We start from the raw sequence: 23,998 nt of genomic DNA on the forward strand, positions 1-23,998 counted from the left end.
AGAAATCTATGCCTCGGCGTTATATTTTCTTAATTATTACTCATTTTCCATATTCTTATTTTATCGATGTTTATAAAATATGTATATATATATATATATATATATATATATATATATATATATACTCTCTAAATTTGAATCAGCGATAAGTATGCCACTATTTCAATTAGCGTATATGCGCTGTGAATTAGTGAAATTTCACTAAATAATCAGTGAAACTTCACTGATTAATTAGCGCATATACGCTGTTTTAAAATAGTGGCATACTTATCGCTGAGAATCAGTGAAATTTCGCTGATTCAGATTTAGAGAGTAAATATTGAAAAAATTGTTTACAAAAATTAAAGACATTCTTAGACTTTGCACTTGATAATTAATTTTAAAAAAGTAGCAAAAAGTAGCTTTCGAAGTAAAAAAAAGTGTTAAAAAAGCGGCTATCAAAAAATTAAGCTTGACGACCAAAAAAACTCGTTTTAGAAACTTCACAAAACTGACAAAAATTCCATTCTATATTTAATTTTCCCGACTTTTTCCTAATTTTCATCAAAAATATTTACTTCTTTCTTATCCTGCTAATAAATTGAATTCCTGCAACGAATTTTATTATATTCAAGAATAAATTTTAAATATTTATTTTTTATTTATTATTATTATTATTATTTTATTTTTTTTTTTTATTTTATAAAAATTTTCAAATAATTGATTTCTTTCGACTAATTTTATACAAATTCTAATTTAAATAATTCAATTCCTGAGAAATTTTTATTATTTATAAAAAGTGTTGAATTCTTTAAAATTCTTTTTTAAAAAAATGTTAAATAATTGAATTCTGTTTGGAAATTTTATGAAAATAGTAGATATTGAAAATCATTGAATTACGAAAATTATTTAAAAATAATTAAATTTTACAAAGAATACTAGTGAAATTTTTGAGAATATTGGATGTCTGTGTGGCATTTTATAAAAATTTTTTTTAAAAATAATTGAATTCCTGTGAAAAATTATAATATTTTTGAAAATAATTGAATTCCTTCAAAGAATTTTAAAAAAACATTTTTTTAAATAATTGATTTTTTTCGAGATATTGAAATTAAATTTTTAAAAATAATTACATTTTTTGAGCAATTTCTGTAAATTATATTAAAAATAATTGAAATCCTGCAATGAATTTTAATAATTGAATTCTTGGGAAGAATTTTATAAAAATCTAAAAAAAATAATTGAATCATTTAAAAAATACTTCATTAAAATTGTATTTAAAATAATTGATTTCTTTCAATCACTTTTATTAAAATATTTGAAAATAATTGAATTCTTGTGAAAAATTATAATATTTTTGAAAACAATTGAATTCCTTCAAAGAATTTTAAAAAAACATTTTTTTCAATAATTGATTTTTTCGAGAAATTGAAATTAAATTTTTAAGAATAATTACATTTTTGAGCAATTCCTCTAAAATTTTATTTAAAATAATTTAAATCTTGCTATGAATTTTATTATTTATGTAAATAATTGAATAGTTGCAAAGAATTTTATTGAAATTTTCAAAAATAATTGAATTTCCGAGAATTGAACTTCCGTGAAATATTTGTTATTTTGAAAATAATTGAATTCTTCAGAAGAATTTTATTAACATTATTTTAAGTAATTAATTATTTCTAAATATAATAAATATTATAGAAAGTTTTAAATAATAATTTTTTAAATAATAATTTTTGATGAAAATTTTCTAAGTAATTGAATTTTATGCAGAATTCAATTACTTTCAATAATTGTAATAAACTTCCTTGCAATTATAAATTATAAAAATCTTTGTAAAAAATTTCAATTATTTTTATATAAATAATAAAATTGTTATCAGACTTTTACTTATTTTGAATTCCATTTTCAAATGATTTCTTCGAAAATTTCAATTATATCAATAAATAATAATTTTTTTTAGGAATTCAATTATTTTAAATACAATTTTCATAAAATTCTTTTGAAAAATTTCCTTTTTTTAAAAATTTTACAAAAAATCAATTATTTGCAGAATTAATAAATTTTTTTTGGCATGAATTCAATTATTTTAAATAGTTTTAATATAACAATGAATAATGAACTTTTTTAAAATAATTTCTACTAATCATTTTGAAAATAATTGAATTTCTCAGAAAAATTTTATTATTTACAAAAATAATTGATTTCTTGCCAAGAATTTTTTATCATAATTGTTGAAAATAATTGAATTTAAATAATATTATTAAAAATAATTGTATTCTTTCGAAAAATTTTATTAAAATTGTATTGAAAATAATTGAATTCCTCCGGAACATTTCATTATTTATGAAAATAATTGAATTCCTTTGAAGGATTTTATTATTTATAAAAAAATTTTTAATTCTTTTTTAAGAAAAAATGCTCTTTTTAACCAAAAAAAGCACTAATTTGATAATCGACTCCAAAAAGTCCTAATTTGACAATAAACTCCAATAATTCTATATTTTTTCCCCATTTCTTAAAATACACATATTTTATAAATACATACATATTTTTATACATTTACAAAGACGATTTCTTCACCAACATTTTCTCTGAACTGATTTTTTCTGAGATTCGACTGTAATTTAATAGCCCAAGCGTGGTTATATTTTACAACAGCATCAATCGTTTTACGTAATCACATGTCTTTTCGATTGACATTTTCAAAAAAACGAAAAAAAAAATTTATTTCCTCTGATTTTTTTATCAAACAAAATTGCTTTAGTATAAATTATAAAATTAAGACAGAAAAAAAGAAAGATCGAAAAGAGTTGATTTTCTAATCGGAGATTAATGATAATTTCAAAACATAATTTATAAGATGTTTTTTAAACTGAGACTTAGTTTGAATTACAAAGCATAAATCAAAGTGATGCATTTATTTGTGGATACTATATGGCACCTGTCATTGTAGTTTAGATTTTTTTTTCATCCACATACAATATTTCTCTTGAGAGAATTACAAAAAAAGTATACTTTAATATTAATGATCATAATATAATATGTTAAATTATTTATTTGTTTACAAAAAAAGTAAAAAAAAAATGTTTAAAAAAAAATAGTGCCATACACCTGTAAATAATTTTCAATTTTTATTTTTATTTAAAAGATCCTATATATATATAATCTTGAAATAGAGACATGAGTAACGACTTTTTAGTCATAAAAAGACAAAAATATATATGTATAATACAATTTCTGAAACTGACTTTTACTACTATTATCAAAAACCGCAAGGCATTAGGGGTAAAATTTATGTTTATCACTGGATTTTTCTTGCCAATATTATACAAAAATTGGATATTTAAAAAAAATATTTCTATTCTTCGCGTGTCAGTTTTTATACTAAAATATTAAAATTCGAATATTTTTTTGTAACTGATTTTTTCTACCCCGTTTTGTACAATTAAAATTAAAACATTTTAAAATATTGCTAACTAATTATAATGATAAAAATAATACCTAACGATAATTGCAAAATTATTTATAATCGAAAAGGCGATTTTTTTTTAATCACGTTGATACTTAAATACATAAATAATAGCCCTGACTATCTAACTTTAAATATCTATGTTAGTAAAAGTGACTCACCGATCGCTGATTTCGTTGCTGAAACAAAAAATAATTTCTACAATTAGTAAATAAATTAAATTTTTTATAAATTATATTATATAAATTATTTTTACAAATCTTTCAAAAATTGTTTTTGAATAGTTAAAATTTTGTAAAATTTAATTAAAAATAATTTATTTCAAGTATTTTGTTACAATTTTTGAAAATCAACTTTTCAAGAATTTTAATTGCAAATTTTGAAAATAAATTAAATTTTCAAAAATTTTAATAAAAAATCTAGGTAAATTTAAAAATGAAAATTAGCTTCTATTTTTTTAAAATTCAATAGTTTTAATATTTTCAATGACATATTTCTAAAAATAATAACATTTTGGAATTATTTTTAACACTTTGGAGAAAAGAATAATGTTCGAAATTTTTAATTAAAATTCATCAAAAAATTCATTAGTTATTCATAAATTCATTTTTTAAATTATACAAAAATTCTTTTAAGAAATACATAATTATTTTCGAAAAATTATAATAAAATATAATTTAACAACTAATTATTAGAATTGTTTTGTGATAATTTTTTAATATTTGAAATTTACTTTTTGGACTTATTAAAATTTTTGAGAAATCATGGTCCTGTTTATAATTAAGATTCTTCAAAAATCATTTTTTATTTATACTTTTGAAAAATTCAATTATTTTCAAAAGATTTTACCAAATAATTGTTTGGAAATTTTTCAGAAATGAAAAAACTATTATCGTTCAAAAATTATTTTAGAATATTTTTAAAAAATTAATTGTAAGAATTTCTTTATTATAATTTTTTGAAAACGTTATACCTTAATAACTTGAGAAAAAAATATGGAGTTACAATTATTATAAAAAATTGAGTTTCTGTATTTAAATAATTGAATTCTAGAAGAACTTTTGGAAAATTAAATTAATTGATTCAGAGATTTTAGTTAAAAATTGTAGAAAATAATTTAATTCAGGAAGATAATTGTAATTTTTAGAAATTATTAAAATTCATAAATTTTTCTCATTTTCCGTATAAACATTAATATTTTCCTGTAAAAAGAATTCTGTCAGGGAAAGTAATTTTAATGACAGTAAATTGTCAGGGAGATAAACTGAAACTTGTGACCACTCTGAGTAATAAATCAACGATCGATTATTGACAAAAGTCAAATTGCTTTTGAGAAAACGATATCTTTAGATCGGAGACAATATTCCAAAGAGGTGATCGTTAACCAGTTGGCCAACGACACCCGGAAGGTATGAGCCACGCAAAGATACGTCTGTGATCTGGTCCAATTTATCACTAATGCGCGACGCCCACTGAAAGAGTGAGACAGAGAGAGAAAGAGAAACTCTTCCTTTCTTCGTTTCCCCCCCCCCCATTTTACTCCCCCATTCTCGCGACTCGTTTGCATATCTCTAATGTCTTCGCTCCGAAAGTTGAAAATAGCGCTCTCCAAACATCGTACAGAAATTTTTCTCTTGTAAAAACTATAATGTCATTTCGAACCTGTCGATCGTTGAATTAAAAAAAAAAATTAAAAATGAATTCTAATTCAATAGTGTCTCGTCATGTTCTTAATTAATCTTCTTCTACTTTATGGCAACAGTAAAATTTATTCTATTTTTTACCCCACAAAATAATTTATTTAACCGTCTGGGAGAATTGACAAAATTTTAAAAATAATCAGACACATTACCAGATTCAAGTCAGGGGATGGGTGGGGGGTTAATTTTTCCTCTTTTATCCCTGCTTTATTTTTAAGCGAATGATCTTAAATTTAAGCATTATACCACACTTGTTATAAATTAAATTACAATCATATAAATTTTGTCTTCATCAAATTTTTAAATCATTTTCCCCGATAAACGTTTTTCTATTTCGAGAAATCTTTGGGAAATTAAATAAAAACTTAAAAACTAAAGAATCTCTTTTAAACCATCGAAACTGTTTATATTTTCAAAAATTTTAATAAAATTTCACGAGAGAATTCAATTACTTTTTCTAAAATTTTAATAAATCCTTTTAAACAATTCAATTATTTTCTTAAATAGTAAAATCTTTACAAGAATTCAATGATTTTTAAAACAATTTTAATTGAATACCTCCGAAGAATTCAATTTTTTAAAAAAATTTCAACACATTTCGAAAAAATTCAATTGTTTTTATAAAATTTTAATAAATCCTTCGAAAAAATTCTTCTTTGCAGGATTCCAATAATTTTCAAAAGAATTTTAATTCAATTCCTCAGATGAATTCAAATATTTTTAAATATTTCCATAAATTTCAATTATTTCCCAGAAAATTTTAATAAATTCAACTATTTTTATAAATACTAAAATTCTTTGGCAGGAATTAAATAATTTTTAATCAAATTTAAATAAAATTACACAAATGAATTTAATTATTTTCAAAAATTTCCGTAAAATTTAATTTCAACAAGAATTTAAAATTCTCTGAAAATAATTCAATTATATTCAAAGTATTTTTAAAAAATTCTATATAAAAATTAAATTACTTTCAATGCAATTTTAAAATATATTCGTCAAAAAAAAAAAAATTGAAAGAATTCAATTATTTTCAAAAAATAATAAAATTCTTGTGATGAATTCAATTATTTTGAATATACTTAATTTTCATAAAATTTTTTTAAAGAAATTCCATTATTTTCGAAACAACTTTAATTAAATTTCTCGAAAAAATTCTGCGATAAGTTGTGTTATTTATGATAATAATTGAATTTTTGCAACAAATTTTATTTAAATTTTTTTTAAAGAATTAAATTCCAGAGAAAAATATTATTATTTATGAAAGCAAGTAATTTTCTGTGTAGAATTTTATTCAAATTTTTTTAAATAATTGCATTTTTAAAAGAATTTTATTTAAATTTTTCGAAATAATTGAATTGGTGTGACGAAATTTATAAAAAATTCCTTGAAAGAATTAAAGTTTTCAAATATTAACATAAAATTAATTTATTTTCTAAAATTTTAATAAATTCTTCGGAACAATTCAATTATTTTTATAATTAGTAAAATTCTTCACAAAAATTCAATTATTTTCAAAACAATAATTTTAATAAAATTCTTCTTCATAAAATTTACTTGCTTTCGAAATTTTCAATTAAAATTATTAAAGAAACTCCATTAGTTTAAAAAAAAAATTCAAAGAAATTCGTCAAAGAAATTTAATTTTCATCATTTTAATTCAATTATTATTTTCTAGAATTTTAAATTATTTTTTATGAAAATAATTGAATTCCTGTGAAATTTTTATTATTTATGAAAATAATTAAATGTTATAAAATTTTATTTAAATTGCATACAATTTATTTTAAATAATTGAATTCTTTTTGAGAAATTTTATTAAAATAGTAGATATTGAAAATAATTGAAATTATAAAAATTTTTGGAAAATAATTGAAATTAAGACAATAATTTTTTTTCACATTTATGAAAATAATTGAACTTTAGAGAAGAATTTTGTTATTTTTATAAATTTGGGATATTTACGAGAATATTTTTCAAATTTTGAACTTAGTTGAATTTTATAAGAAGAATTTTATTTATTTATTTTTTTTTTGAAAATAATTGAATTTTTTCGAATTATTTACGTAATTTTTTCAAAATTGAATTTTTTTAGTGTTCTCAAGAAAAATGTAAATTGGAACATTTTTAAATTCTATTATTTTTAAAATTGCTAATTTTATTTTAAAAAGACAGTAAGAAGTTAGTCGCGTTAACTTATTTTCATCATTTTAATTCAATTATTATTTTCTAGAATTTAAAATTATTTTTTATTAAAATAATTGAATTCCTTAAAAAATTTTTGTTGTTTATAAAAATAATAATTGAATTCCTGTGAAATTTTTATTATTTATAAAAATAATTAAATGTTTGCACTTTGCATACAATTTTATTAAAATGTTGTTTAAATAATTGAATTCCTTTTGGGAAATTTTATTAAAATAGTAGATATTGAAAATCATTGAAATTAGAAATTTTTTTTTGAAAATAATTGAAATTAGGACAAGAATTTTTTTGAAATTTATGAAAATAATTAAACTTTGGAGAAGAATTTTGTTATTCATAAAGATAATTGGGATTTTTACGAGAATTTTTTTCAAATTTTGTACATAGTTGAATTTTATAAGAATTTTCTTTTTTTTTCGAAAATAATTGAATTTCTGCAATTATTTGTTATTTCTCCAAAACTGAATTTTCAAAATTTAAATTTTTGTTGAAAACATTCGACAAAAATTTAAATTGGAAAATTTTTAAATTCTATAATTTTTAAAATTGCTAACATTACTTTAAAAAGGCAGTAAGAAGTTAGCCTAGAATTGTTGCTAGTTTCTATAAAATGAATTTCAATGAAATCAATTATAATTCATTCTATTAATTGATACTTATTCTCAGTATGAATTTTATACAATTTAAACTTTAGAGAAGTGGAGAATTGTAAGTACTCAATTAACTTCAAAATGAAGTTAAACTCAAGTGAAGTTACACTGATGGTTCTCATTAATTATACCGCAGATCGAAAAAGACTCAAGCCCGAGACTTTATTCCTAGAAAGCCAATTAAATGACGTCGTATATATCTTCAAGTTGTACATCTGCAAACTAAGCCTGAAGAGTAGACTTTGTAGTGAACAAGTGAATAAGTAAATGATTTGAATCTAATGGTCCATATATATGTATATAAATATATATGTATATTAGGCCTAATGTGTATATATATATATACAAACACGGTATCAAAATGGCAGGTTAAAGAGGTAAAAAGACGTTTGCAATATAACTATAGAAAGTTTAAGGCATTCCAGGAATAGGCTATGTCACAAGCAGTGCCAATGCAGCCACTAACCTATAACTTATTTCACGTATCGTTTGACGTGATGCATTCGATCCAATAATATCTAGCGAGAGCGAGTTTATATATCCAACGAAAATTCATAACTACTCACACGCTCCTCTCTTATAAGAACGATTCGATTTACTCGATTAAATATCATCCGAAAGCAACTTTACGCACGATATTAATGTGTAAGAGAAAGAGAGAGAGAGGGACTTTATTTTCGAGCTCACTGACCGAAGGGGATAAAGTCTAAATAGAGAAGACAAAATTATGTTGACATTTTAAATGCGTGTCTCCGCAGGAAAATTGAGATTAACTTTAATGTACATCGTATTTCAATATGACAATTTTGTAATGTTGTTAAACGAAAATTATTAGCATTATTGAACTAAATGTCAGTGGTTACATTAATAAATAATAAGGCAAATAAGCAAATAAGGTGAGTACTCAAGCATTATTATATTTAAAGGTGGGAAAAGAGAATAAGGTTATGAAATAGTTGCGTAAATTAATAGCACGACGGTGCTGTAACTTTTCCCGCAAGTGCACACATCGAGTGTATGACTTTTGTATAAAACCCAGTACCACGTAATATTATGCAGCAATATTGAGAACACAGCCTTAATATTACCAATATTGGCTCAATGTGACAGAATTGAGTCAATGTTACTGAAACATTACGGGCTACTGGGAAAGCGAAAAACAAAGCTAAATCTTAAACCAAAAAAAGGCTAATTTTAGGCTCTTTAGGCCTAATCGGCATTTGTTATGCTGATTTTAGCCTCTTTATACCTAATCTGCCTTTTTTAGACTAATTTTAGGCTCTTTAGGTGTAATCAGCCTGTTTAGACAGACTGTAGGCACTTTAGACCTATTCAGCCTTTTTAGACTGATTTTAGGCTCTTTAGGCTCTTTAGGCCTAATCAGCCTTTTAAAGCTGCGATTTTATACTCTTTAGGCCTAACCAACCATTTTTAGGCTGATTGCAGAATTCGCACTCGATAATTAATTTTAAAAAAGTAGCTTTCAAATTAAAAAAAGTAGTAAAAATGTAAATATCGCAAAATTAAATTTGACGACTACAAAAACTCGTTTTAAACACTTCACAAAACTGACAAAAATTCCATTCCATATGTTTCTTGACTTTTCTCTAATTTTTATCAAAAATATTTACTTCTTTCTTAACCTGCTAATAAATTGAATCCCTGCCACAAAATTTTATTATTAATAAATCAATTTAAATACTTTAAAAAATAATTTAATTTTTGGGAAGAATTTTATAAAATTTTTTAAATAATTGATTTTTTTCCACTAATTTTATTCTAATTTAAATAATTGAATTCCTGAGAAATTTATAATATTCATAAAAAGAATTGAATTCTTACGAAGATTTAAATAAAATTGTTTAAATAATTGAATTCTATTTGGAAATTTTTTAAAAATAGTAGATATTGAAAATCATTGATTTGCAAAAAGTTTTTGAAAATAAATAAATTTTACAAAGAATACTATTAAAATTTTTGAGAATAATTGAATGTCTGTGTGGCATTTTATTAAATTTTTTTTTAACATAATTGAATTCCTAAAAAGCAATTTATTATTTACGAAAATAATTGAATTCTTGCAAACTATTTTAATAAAACTTTTTTAAATAATTAAATTTCCAAGAAATAATTTCTTACTTTTAAAAGTAATTGAATTCTTGTGATGAATATTGTAATTTATGAAACAATTGAATTTTTCAACAAATTTTACTAAAATGCCTCAAAATAGTCAAACATTTTTTTCTAATAATTGATTTTTTAAAGGCATTGAAATTAAATTTTTAAGAATAATTACATTTTTTGAGCAATTCTTGTAATATTTTAAAAATAATTGAAATTCTGCGATGAATTTTATTATTTATGAAAATTATAGAATTCCTAAAAAGAATTCTATTATTTTTAAAAATAATTGAATCTTTGTAAACAAATTTTATTATTTATGAAAATAATTGTATTATTGCGAATAAATGTATAAAAAAATTTGTAATGAATTGAATTTCTGGAAAATTATTATCATTTATAAAAATAATTAAATGTTTGGGTACAATTTTATTAAAATTATTTTTAAATAATTGAATTATTTTGACGAATTTTAATAAAATTTTTAAGAATAATGGCATTTTTCGAGAAATTCGATTAAAATTGTATAAAAAATAATTAAAATTCTACGACGAGTTTTATTATTTATGAAAAGAATTGAATTTCCAAGAAAAAATGTATTACTTTTAAAAATAATTGAATTCTTGTGATGAATATTGTTATTTATGAAAATAATTGAATTTCGCAAAGAATTTTATTATCAGGTCTCAAAATAATTGAATTTTCGTGAATAATTTTGTTATTCATCGACATAATTGAATTCTTTTGAAGAATTATTTATATAAATAATTGAATTCCTGGGAAGCATTTTATTAAAATCTAAAAGAATAATTTAATTATTTTAAAAAAATTTAATTTAATTAAAAAACCAAAAAACTTTTTGGTATTTAAAATAATTGATTTCTTTCGAACAAATTTAATTAAAATATTTGAAAATAATTAAAATCCTGTGAAAAATTCTAATATTTTTATAAATAATTGAATTCTTCCAAAGAATTTTAAACAAACATTTTTTTAAATAATTGATTTTTTCGTGGAATTGAAATTAAATTTTTAAGATTAATTACATTTTTTGAGCAATTCCTGTAAAATTGTATAAAAAATAATTGAAATCTTGCAATGAATTTTATTATTTATGAAAATTATTGAATAGTTGCAAATAATTATATTAAAATTTTCAAAAATAATTGAATTCCTGAAAAGAGTTTTATAATTTATGAAAATAATTGAATTCTTGTGGAAAACATTATTTCTGAAAATAATTGAATTTTTCAAATAATTAATTTAAAATAGTTTTAAACATAATTGAAATTCTTAGATGAGTTTTATTATTTATGAAAATAATTGAATTCTTGCTTAGAATTTTATCAAAAATTTTTTTTAAAAAATTGAATTTACATGAAAAATGTTAATATTAGTGAAAGTAATTGAATTATTGTGAAGAATTGTATAAAAATTTTGTTAAATAAATCATTTTTTCGAAATATTTATGAAAATAATTGAATTTTGGATGAATTTTATCAATCTTTTTTTAAATAATTGAATTTTGGATGAATTTTACCAATCTTTTTTTAAATAATTGAATTAATTTGCGAAATTTTATGAAAATACTAGATATTGAAAATAATTGAATTTTTCGAATACTTTTTGAAAATAATTGAATCGTTTTAAAGAATTTGATTATAATTTTTGAGAATAGTTTTTTGATTTCTAGTATTAGCGAATTTAAAGTAATGGAAATTCTCAAAAAAAACCAGAAATAGTAGCTTTCATTGGCTGAAATCTAAAAAAAAGTACCATATAGTAGCATAACGTGAAAAAAGTAGTAAATAGTAGGTTTTAGTATAGATGAGTGCAAAGCCTGTGATTGAATGCTCTTTAGACCCAATCAGCCTTTTTTAGAATGATTTTAGTGCGTTTTAGACCTAATCTGCCTTTTTTATACTGATTTTAGTCTCTTTAGGTCTAAATCAGCCTTTTTAGTCCATTCTTAGTCTCTTTAGGTCTAAATCAGCCTTTTTAGTCCATTTTTAGTCTCTTTAGGTCTAATCAGCCTTTTTAGGCCGATTTTACCCTGTCAGACTACGGGAAAAACAACCTTAAAAGCCATACAGTCTTTTTTTCCACAGCATTGCAGACCTCACAGTTCGAGGATTATAACCTTTAAATCTAAATTTGAATAATAAGAACCAAATTCCGTTAACGAAGGCAAATTTTATGTTCCTTTGTGTATTCTAATTTTAAGGCGAAGGTTTTGTTTTTTCTCTCTCATTCACGCAAACGGACAAATTGGCATTGTCCGTGTAAATTGCATGCACTTCTAAATTTGCTGTGTACTTCGATTGTTCTTGGTCCGAATCAACAATTTTCCTCTACATATCATTCGCGAGAATTTGGCACGACAAAGGCCGACCATATTTACGCTTCAGAATTTATCAACCCCGACGTAATTGGCGCTCCTGAGACTGCAAGTCTTTAAGATAAATTTTGAAAAATCGATTTTCCTTCGTCTATAAAACATGTTTTCAAAATTCTTCTCAAATCATGGATTTTTAAAAGAAAGATTTAAGTTTTTAAAACTTTTTAAAACTTGTAAAAACTTTTTGAATCTTTTTGAATCTTTTTGAATCTTTTTGAATCTTTTTGAATCTTTTCGAATCTTTTTAAATCTTTTGGAATCTTTTTGTATCTTTTGGAATATTTTTGAATCTTTTTGTATCTTTTTGAATCTTTTTGAATCTTTTTGAATCTTTTTGAATCTTTTTGAATCTTTTTGAATCTTTTTAAATCTTTTAAAATCTTTTGAAATCTTTTTGAATCTTTTTGAATCTTTTTAAATCTTTTTGAATCTTTCCTTTTCCGTGAGATAAAAAAAAAGTAGAGGAAAGTAAAATACTTTATTCTCTCTGCGTGCGGGAAAAAGAAAAATTGTTTTCCAGTGTTGTTGGAATTTATTTGTAACAGACGTTTTGGCGTCTATTTGGGTCTTGCTTTCTCCTCAAGTTCTAAACGAGTGAAGCACGCCTTACTTCAAGTATCGGTCATACATTCCGCGATGTCTTCCTTTTTGAAAGCCGCCCCCGTTGTTACGAGTCGTATTATGTCTACAAGAAACATGTCGCGAAAAGAACGAAAAAAATTCATCTATTCTCGCTTTAGTCTCGTTCGCTTTACTAAGTCGCTCATAGATGTCAGTAAAGATGACACGGCCAGTCGACCATATCTGTCTCTACAAAAACATCCTTTGAACCAAAAAGCAAAGATAATTTTAAATACACTTAAATTGTCATTATAAGCCCCTCTCTCAAAAAAAGAGGGAAAAAGAAAAATTTACAACTATCGTAAGACAGTAATATTACTCTTACCAGATACTAGGACGCACGATTAGTAACTGGAACAAAATTAGCCCCAACTGAAAATAAAAGTAAATAAAAAAATAAAACGTAAAGTAGCAAAAAGGAAATATAGCAAAAATTTTATTTTATTTTCGATAATTTGTAATTTATAATTTTTTTTTTCTTTCTTCCTTATAAAATAATTGACAATCAACATTTTTTGTCTTCTTTATGAGGCAAACAAAAGGGAATCGGTCGTGCTCGTTGAGAAAAAAAATATATAGGGCGGCCTCAGACGAGTACAAATGCGTCGATGAATAACCAAGTCATTTTATTTAGAGAACCGATCTGTCTTTTCCCCGGGGGTCGTTGGGGCGGCTAATCTGTGTGCAAGGTCTCCAGGAATAGATGCAGTCGAATTCTTTTAAAACGCATGTCTTAAGGACACCTGCAACCATACGTATCAATTCTGATTCCCTTCAAAATTAACCCCTCCACAAATACACATCTGTAATTCATTAAAGAGGGGAGTAGATATGACTCTAAAGTCAAAAATTCAAAACATCAATTTACACCCAATTTTTTTCTTTTTTTTTCATTCAAAACGAAAACTATTTTCACATTTCTCAAAATAAAATAATGGTTGACACAAAAAATTAATTTTTTTCCCTGACATCGAGAAAAAATTTTTACTTTCTCCCTGATCCTAAAGAATATTCTGAAAACATTTCAAAATTTAAAACTTTTCAAAACTTAAAAAAAAAAAATTATTTTCACCATTTCAATTCAATTATTATCATCTAAAATTTAAAGAAAAAATTCTTCTTTAAATCAATTATTTTTAATAATTTTCAAAATAGTTCTTTGAGAATTATCACATTTGTCTGTAATTCAATTTTACGAAATTTCGATTATTCGGAAATTCTATATTTAAATTGCATACTATAGAAATTAAAAACTTTAAATAATTTCAAAAAGAAATTGAATTAAACTATTTCAAAAAAATTAATTCTGTAGAATTAAAAAAAAAAATAAATTCAATTCAATTCAAAATATGAAAAATTTAGATTTCTAAAAATTTTAATTAGAAACCTTGTCAAAATTCAATTATTTCCAGAAATTCACGCTATAAAGCTTTTAATATTTAATTATTTAAAATTTTAACTGAAATTCATTTTTAAATCAATTTTTATTAGAAACTTGCACGAGAATTCAATTAATTAAATATAAAAATAAATAATTCATTGAATAATTGAATGTTTCTCAAAATTGAGTTCTCATAAAGAATTTTTAAATCAACAAATTTTTAAATAATTGAATTCTTTCGCCGAATTTCAATAACATTTTAAGGAATAATTACATTTTTCGAGGAATTCGATTAAAAAAATTTTAAAAAGAATTGAAATTCTGCGATGAATTTTATTATTTATGAAAATAATTGAATTCTTGCAAACTATTTTATTAAATTTTTTTTAAATATTTGAATTTCCAAGAAAAAATGTATTACTTTTAAAAATAATTGAATTCTTGTGACGACTATTGTTATTTTGAAAATAATTGAATTTTGCAAAGAATTTTATTAAAATGCCTAAAAATAATTGAATTTTCAGAAATAATTTTTTTTATCGGCATAATTGAATTTTTTCGAAGAATTATTTATGTAAATAATTGAATTTCTGGGAAGCATTTTATTAAAATCTAAAAGAAGAATTGAAATATTTCTAAAAAAAACTTAATTAAAATTGTATTTGAAATAATTGATTTCTTTCGAACAATTTTATTAAAATATTTGAAAATAATTGAATTCGTGTGATATTTTTGTAAATAATTGAATTCTTCCAAAGAATTTTAAACAAAAATATTTTTAAACAATTGATTTTATCGAGGAATTAAAATTAAATTTTCAAAAAATTATTATATTTATTGAGCAATTTCAGTAAAATTATTTTAAAAATAATTGAAATTCTGTGTGGCATTTTATTAAATTTTTTGAAAATAATTAAATTCCTAAAATGCATTTTATTATTTATGAAAATAATTAAATTTCCAAGAGAAAATTTATTAGGTACTTTTAAAAATAATTGAATTATTGTGATGAATATTTTTATTTATGAAAATAATTGAATTTTGAAAAGAATTTTATTAAAATGTCTCAAAATAATTGAATTTTTGGGAATAATTTCCCAAAAAAAAATTTAATTAAAATATTGTATTTAAAATAATTGAATTCCTGTGAATAATTCTATTATTTTTGTAAATAATTAAATTCTTCCAAAGAATTTTAAACACAAATTTTTATTAACAATTGATTTTTTCTTGAAATTGAAATTAAATTTTTAAGAATAAATATATTTTTAGAGCAATTCCTGTAAAATTATATTAAAAATAATTGAAATTCTGCGATGAATTTTATTATTTATGAAAATAATTGAATTCCTAAAAAGAATTCTATTATTTTTAAAAATAATTGAATCTTTCTAAACAAATTTTATTATTTATGAAAATAATTAAATTATTGCGAATAAATGTATAAAAAATTTGTAAATAATTGGATTTCTGTGATATTATTATTTATAAAAATAATTAAAATGTTTGGGTACAATTTTAGCAAACATTTTTTCTAAATAATTGAATTCTTTCGACGAATTTTAATAAAATTTTTAAGAATAATTGCATTTTTGGAGGAATTTAATTAAAATTGTATTAAAAAATAATTGAAATTCTACGTTGAATTTTATTAATTATGAAAATAATTGAATTCCTAAAAAGAATTTTTATTATTTACGAAAATAATTGAATCCCTGTCGAAAATATTTTTATTTATATATGGAATTTCTGCAATAATTTATGACTTCTCCAAAATTCAATTTTTTTATGTTTTTAACTAAAATTCTTCTATAGATCTATTATTTCTAATAATTAACATACAAGTATATTTTAAAAAATTTTACTAATTTTACGTCGGATCAAAGGGATTAGAATCTGCTAACGAATTAGATTTTTAAAAATTGTGAACTATATCAAAATTTATAAATTCTCAACATTTTCTATTTTATTTATTCTTTTTTTTTTTTGTTAAAAAACAGACGCCAATTACTCTTTAATTTTTCGTCTATAAGAATCTTTGAGAAACTGTTTCAGCATAAAGCAAAAAAAAAAGGAATCTACTTGATCGAAATTGTGCAAAATTGATAAAGAAAAGGTTGAGTGCCCTCTCTGAAAAGAACAAGAGTGTCTCCTACACATCGCGAATTCATTGACCTCTGAAACGATAAATAATTCGTTTCCAACCTCTACATATAGAAACCCGAAACTCCAAAAATACAACTCAAATAAAAGCAAGTGGAAAAGGGAATCGATCATTATTTTTGGATTCGTTTTTTGTGAAAGATAAAAATTTCACGAGAATTTCTTTTTATTTCTTTTTTTTTGTCTTTATTCTTCATTTTCATTTTGGTTTTAAAATAGTTGCGGATGATTTGTCACTGTGAGAAGAATTTAATTCAGAAGGCGTGCGCAAATGAAACTTTAAATTGAAAATTATTTGTTATTCAATTTGTTTTGGACATATATTATTTGACTTTTCACAAGGAGCAATGAAACTTCAAGGAGAGGAAATGATTACCTATTATTTAAAAATTTTGGAATTTTTTTAGGAAAATATTAGAGTATTGGATACTGAATACTCGATATTGAAAACTGTAAGTTGATAATATACAGTAAAATACTGAATACTGAATACTGAATGTTGAATATTGAATACTTGATACTGAATATTGAAAGTGTAATACTGAATACTATTTATTAAATACTGAATACTGAATATTGAATGTGGAATACTGAATAATAAATATTGCACATTGAATACAGAATACTAGATATTGAATATTGAATACTGAATACAGAATACTCGACATTGAATATTTAATACAAAAAACCTAATACTGAATACATGATATTTGATATTGAATATTGAATACTAGATATTAAATAGTGAATACTGGATATTAAATATTGAATACAGAATACTAGATATTAAATAGTGAATACTGGATATTTAATATTGAATACAGAATACTGGACATTGAATATTTAATACAAAATACTGAATATTGAATACATAATATTGAATATTGAATACAGAATACTAGATATTAAATATTGAATCCAAAAAACAGAATACTGGACCTTGAATATCGAATACTGAATACAGAATACTGGACATTGAATACAGATTATTAAATACGGAATACTAAATATTAAATAATGTTTATTGAATACAGAATACTAGATATTGATTATAGAATATTAAATACCGAATACAGAATACTGAATACCAGAGTACTGAAAGAAAATGTTCTCCCCTCTCGTTATTCAGAAAACTCAATTTCATATTGTCAAAAAATGCATCAGAATATTCAACGAGGCGCAATGTGAATACATCGCAATGCGACATCGTCGTGCTATAAGTATGTCATCATATCTTAACTGCCCTGTACGGACGGACGACGTTTGCATTAAGCGTTTATTTATCGCTGAAACGCACCATGGTCTTATACGTCACGGCTTAGCGCCACTTGGAATCTTGGAAAATTTATACGTTTACTTTTACTTAGTTGACGAATGTGATTATTACGATTACTTTATGTACTTAATTCTTCGAAAAAGAGGAGTAATCTTCAACAAAAAAATTTCTACTCATCAAAAAAATATACAGTCCAAAAGAATTTTGAAATTGAAAAATAGTGGGGGGAGGGGGATTTGAATAAATCCCCCTCCCCCCACTATTTTTCAATTTGAAATCCTCCCTTCACCCTTTTTTCTTTCTAGAATTTTCTCTCTTGTCTTTTTGTTCGAACAATTTTTTTTTTCTTGTCGACATTTCACTGTATTTCTTGTATAACAATTCCAGGGTGTGTGCTTCGATAAAAATTTTTCTTTTTTCTTCAAAAAAAAATTGAAAGGGCGCGCGCGCGTTCGCTCGCTTACTCGCGCGGTGGGAAAAATAATTAAACACGAGAGAAAGATTCCTGCGGTTTCACTTCAAGTTCGTCGAATCGAGAAGAAACGGTTAATGGCTCCTCAAAACGTCGCTTGAAAACGGGTCGTCAGACCGGTCGGTACACACGGCGAGAATTTGCAATTTCGCAAACACGTCACTCTCTTGGAGAGTTTGATCGGTCTCTCTTTCTCTCTATCTCTCTCTTGGCTTTGCGGGGCCACCTGTCCGCGAAAGATGTCGTTAACTATTAACGGACACCTAATTACTTGGGAAGAACTTACCAGCAAATAAACGAGCCTAATTGACTCAGAAATAAACTCGGACGCTTTGCGACGTTTGTTTGAAATGCTTGTTGCAAACAGAGAATGAGAGAAAGAGAGAGAGTCTGGGTACATCCCTAACATCATGCGTTAAGACGCCATGAAGGATTTGACGTATGCCAAAATGAGACGACTCTCCTGAAATTAGAGTGTTTCGGTAGCAACACTTCTAAACAAAGATTTACTTCAGTTTTTTTTTTTTTTTTTTTTTTTTGCATTCTTGTCGTTTGGGAAACCCAAATAGCGCAGTAAGGTGTGGCAAAACGATATTGCTAATATTGCCTCGTAATGTTGAGATATTTAGTTTCATTTTTGATTCCTTTTTTTTCTTTTCTTAAAATTTTTTCTTAATTACTAGAAATTAATAAAACTCTACATCTAGTAGAATTCTACTCTGACAAATAGTAAAATTTTAATCATTTATAGTAGTTTTCATTGCGACGACTTTTGCCCATTTCAATTAGATAGAATATTAATTATTAAATTATTAGGTAAATTAAATTAAATTATATTAAATTTTAAATTATTAAATTTTACTAAATTTAATAGTAGAACTTCAGTTAATTGCTGGGCATTTATTTCACTGAATAAATTAGTGAAACTGAATTATCGAATATTAATGAAACAGTTCTTCTAATTGATAGTATAAAGTTCACAAGAAATAATATGGTGATAATATTAAAAAAAAAAGAATATGAAATATAGGCGAACCCTTCGCTTAAAATAAAGGGGAAAATATCTAAAAGTGACAATAATGATCTTTATTCTTCCTTTCAATTCCTTTCTAATTTTAAATTAAAAGATAAAAAAAAAACAGAACTGTTCGAATTTATTCGCCTAGTTTTCGAATGTCGAATATTCGACATTCGAGTTATACTACAAAATTCGAACCAAACCGAGTTTTTACAAAAGAGTCAAGACTATTTAATAAGTAAAGTATTTTCCAAGAGCCCAAAAATAATGAAGCTAAATGCCATAAAAAAGAAGAAAAATTTTTAATTTTAAGAAATTCCGGTTTTTTGAATTTTTGATCATTTTTAATAATTTAAAATTTTTCACCAAAGGACTGAGATAAAAAATTGAATAAAGTGTTTTTGAAGAGCACAAAAATAATGAAGCTAAATCCCAAAAAAGAGAAGAAAAAATCTTGAATTTTAAGAAATTCGGTTTTTTGAATTTTTGAAAATTTTTGATAATTTTAAATTTTTAACCAAAGGACTGAGATAAAAAATTGGGTAAAATTTTTTTGAAGAGCACAAAAATATTGAAGCTAAATGCCAAAAAAGAGAAGAAAAAATCTTGAATTTTAAGAAATTCGGTTTTTTGAATTTTTGAAAATTTTTGATAATTTTAAATTTTTAACCAAAGGACTGAGATAAAAAATTGGGTAAAATTTTTTTGAAGAGCACAAAAATATTGAAGCTAAATGCCAAAAAAGAGAAGAAAAAATCTTGAATTTTAAGAAATTCGGATTTTTGAATTTTTGATAATTTTTAATAATTTAACATTTTTCATCAAAGGACTGAGATAAAAAATTGGGTAAAGTGTTTTTGAAGAGCCCAAAAATAATGAAGTTAAATGCAAAAAAAAGAAGAAAAAATGTTGAATTTTAAAAAATTCGGTTTTTTGAATTTTTGATAATTTCCGAAAATTTTAGATTTTTTACCAAAGAGTCAAGACTATTTAATAAGTAAAGTATATTCCAAAAGCCCAAAAATAATGAAGCTAAATGCCAGAAAAAAAATAAAAAAATTTTGAATTTTAAGAAATTCCGGTTTTTTGAATTTTTGATCATTTTTAATAATTTAAAATTTTTCACCAAAGGACTGAGATAAAAAATTGAATAAAGTGTTTTTGAAGAGCACAAAAATAATGAAGCTAAATGCCAAAAAAGAGAAGAAAAAAATGTTAAATTTCAAAAAATTCGGTTTTTCGAATTTTTGATAATATTCCATAATTTTAGATTTTTTACCAAAGGGTGGAGACTATGAAATAAGTAAAGTATTTTTGAAAAGCACAAAAATAATGAAGCTAAATGCCATAAAAGAAAAGAAAAACTCTTGAATTTTAAGAAATTCGGTTTTTTGAATTTTTGATAATTTCCGAAAATTTTAGATTTTTTACCAAAGAGTCAAGACTATTTAATAAGTAAAGTATTTTCCAAGAGCCCAAAAATAATGAAGCTAAATGCCAGAAAAAAAATAAAAAAATTTTGAATTTTAAGAAATTCCGGTTTTTTGAATTTTTGATAATTTTTAATAATTTAAAATTTTTCACCAAAGGACTGAGATAAAAAATTAAGTGAAGTGTTTTTAAAGAGCCCAAAAATAATGAAGCTAAATGCCATAAAAGAAAAGAAAAACTCTTGAATTTTAAGAAATTCGGTTTTTTGAATTTTTGAAAATTTTTGATAATTTTAAATTTTTAACCAAAGGACTGAGATAAAAAATTGGGTAAAATTTTTTTGAAGAGCACAAAAATAATGAAGCTAAATGCCAAAAAAGAGAAGAAAAAAATCTGAATTTTAAGAAATTCGGTTTTTCGAATTTTTGATAAATTTTGATAATTTTAGATTTTTCACCAATGAGTGGAAACAATTAAATAAGTAAAGTGTTTCTTAATATAATTAAATTCTTTATAAGAATTTTATAAAAAATTTTTTAAATAATAATTTTTTTTAAATATCAATAATATGAAAATTTTATTTTAAATAACTGAATTCTTATGTGGAAAACTTTATTTGTAAAAATAATTGAATTTTTTGATTAATTAATTTAAAACAGTATTAAAACTAATTGAAATTTTTCGATGAGTTTTATTATTTATGAAAATAATTGAATTCTTTCTTAGAATTTTATCAGCATTTTTTTTTTTTAATTGAATTTACATGAAAAATGTTTCTATTAGTAAAAGTAATTGAATTATTGTGAAGAATTATATAAGAATTTTGTTAAGTAATTGGATTTTTTGAAATTTTTTTGAAAATTCTATTCCAAATTAATTGAATTCATGTGGAAATTTTATTATTTATGAAAATAATTGAATTCTTTTGCGAAATTTTATGAAAATACTAGACATTGAAAATAATTGAATTTCAAATATTTTTTTGAAAATAATTAAATCATTTTAAAGAATTTGATTATAATTTTTGAGAATAGTTTTTTGATTTCTAGTATTAGCGAATTCGAATTAGTGGAAATTCTCAAAAAAACAAAAATAGTAGCTTTTAGTGACTGCAATGTAAAAAGTACCCAAATAGTAGCATAACGTAAAGAAAGTAGTAAATAGTAGGTTTTAGTAGATGACTGCGAAGCTTGCACTTTAAATTGTCCGAAATTGACAAAAAAAAAAGGGGGGGGGGTTCTAATAAAAAACAACCCGACTTAAACTCTCACCTATTTAGAAGTATTCTCTTAAAATTAGAACAATATTTTCTGTATTTTTTTTTTTAAAACGAAATTTTCCGATTAGCATGCATCGAATCAAAAATTCCTGGTAATCTTTCCAAATGGGTCGTGTCCCAGTAATAATTTCTTTCCTTATAAGATTAAAAACATAAGCTCAAGTAAAGTCTTCTGGGAGTTGAATAAATAGACGATTCTCGGAGCATGTGGCAACTTTCTTCATTCGGACCCCTTTAAATCAAAGAGAGTGCTAATAACCGAGAAAGGGGATTTTAAAATTAGTGCGCCTTCTGTAAATTTTCTCAATTTTCTGATCTCTCTCTCTCTCTTTCCGTTTCTAAAAATTTATATCCATTACAATTCCTCTTTACCACATTCATATTCAAAAACTGTTATTTATTCATAAATATATGACAATTTTGAAACATCGTAAATTTCCCATATCATATTTGTAACATAAGGTTAATATATTACAAGACAGGTTATAAATTTTCAATTCCAATCTCATTTATCAAAAAGAAGAAGAATTTTTGTTTTTTTATTTTAAAGATGTTAAACACGCAATACCAATGTATTTTCCGGATGTTATGACGAGCGGAGTGAATATTTACATTTGTGTCGGTTCCTTTTTTGAAAGAGCAACTAATAGTCGGTCCAAAAACCGGACGCAATTCTGTAACGCGCTCCTGAGTCAACATTAAACGGTTGAAGCGATGAGACTTTGTAATTTAACGGAACGAGATTTATTCTCAACAGGCTAATTTCTCTTTCTCCTCATTTTCCGACCAAATAATCTCCTTTAGGACCACGACACTTTACAATAAAGTTAAGACGCAATATTGTCGCACATTTCAAAACGTGTATTTTTGAAGCGAATTTTCAAAAATTGTATTTTTTTATTGTTGAAAATTTTCCAGTGTTTCTTTTTGGAAAAATTTATCAAATGTGGAAAAAAGAAAAAATTGAAAAATTTTGAATTTTTTTTTGCACCTGATTTTATAATTTTTCAAGTATGACATTAAGTGCGTTTGCTAAAACCAAACTTACACTATGCCGATTCATCTTCACAGATCAAAGGACTCTTCTTGGAAATCGGCACTCGCGAAACTCCCCCTTCCCCCCCTCTTTTGAAACAGACGTGGAAATAGATTAATGACCTCATGAATCTTCATGTCGATTTAAAATACTGGCATTTGTAAATTACTATTTGGATTTTTTGTCTTCTCGGATTTAAAATTACTTATATAAACGAGAATCATCTCGCTACCGCGAAACGTATATTCTTAATAGCCAATAAATTATCATTTCAAAAATACTCGGAAGTTTTTTTTTTGTTTTCAAAAATGGAAAATGTAAGCAAGGAAAAAGGGAATATAAATAAGTGTGACAGTAAAACTACAACTGAGGTGGGATTTTGTAATTTGAATTTCACTCTCAAGTCTCAATTCGATTTTTGCCTTTGTCATTGACTTTATTTCTATTTTAAGTCCATTTTCATCAAAATTTCAACAAAAATGAAATTTTTGAATTCAAGTTACAGTTGAACCTGTCGGAATGCAACTCTATTGTAAAAATTTTTTATATTTTAAAATTTCCAACAAAAATTAGTTTCTAGTTTTAGAATATTGTAAAAATATTACAAAATATTACAAAATATTACAAAATATTACAAAACCAAATTATAAAACAATTTTTTATGTACATATTGTTTAATGAAATGAAATTTAAAAAATTGCATTCCGACATGTTCCACTGTATATTCAAAAAATTAACCAATTTTAAAAAAATGTTAACAAAAATTTGTTTACAAAAAAAACTAACTTCTTCAGAA

The 23,998-nt window shown here is 23.4% G+C and overlaps 1 long non-coding RNA gene across 1 annotated transcript in view; it reads right to left on the reverse strand.

Annotated features, from left to right (window-relative positions):
* Positions 1–3,564: 3,564 nt before the first annotated feature.
* The window catches only part of LOC122507952, a 238,741-nt gene continuing 218,307 nt past the window's right edge, over positions 3,565–23,998 (reverse strand). Inside the window, exon 7 of the long non-coding RNA XR_006302181.1 lies at positions 3,565–3,630. This is a non-coding gene — a long non-coding RNA (uncharacterized LOC122507952). The remainder of the gene's footprint in view (positions 3,631–23,998) is intronic.

The sequence above is a fragment of the Leptopilina heterotoma genome, unplaced genomic scaffold, assembly GCF_015476425.1.
Source record: "Leptopilina heterotoma isolate Lh14 unplaced genomic scaffold, ASM1547642v1 Lhet_52, whole genome shotgun sequence".
NCBI classification, from domain to species: Eukaryota; Metazoa; Arthropoda; class Insecta; order Hymenoptera; family Figitidae; genus Leptopilina; species Leptopilina heterotoma.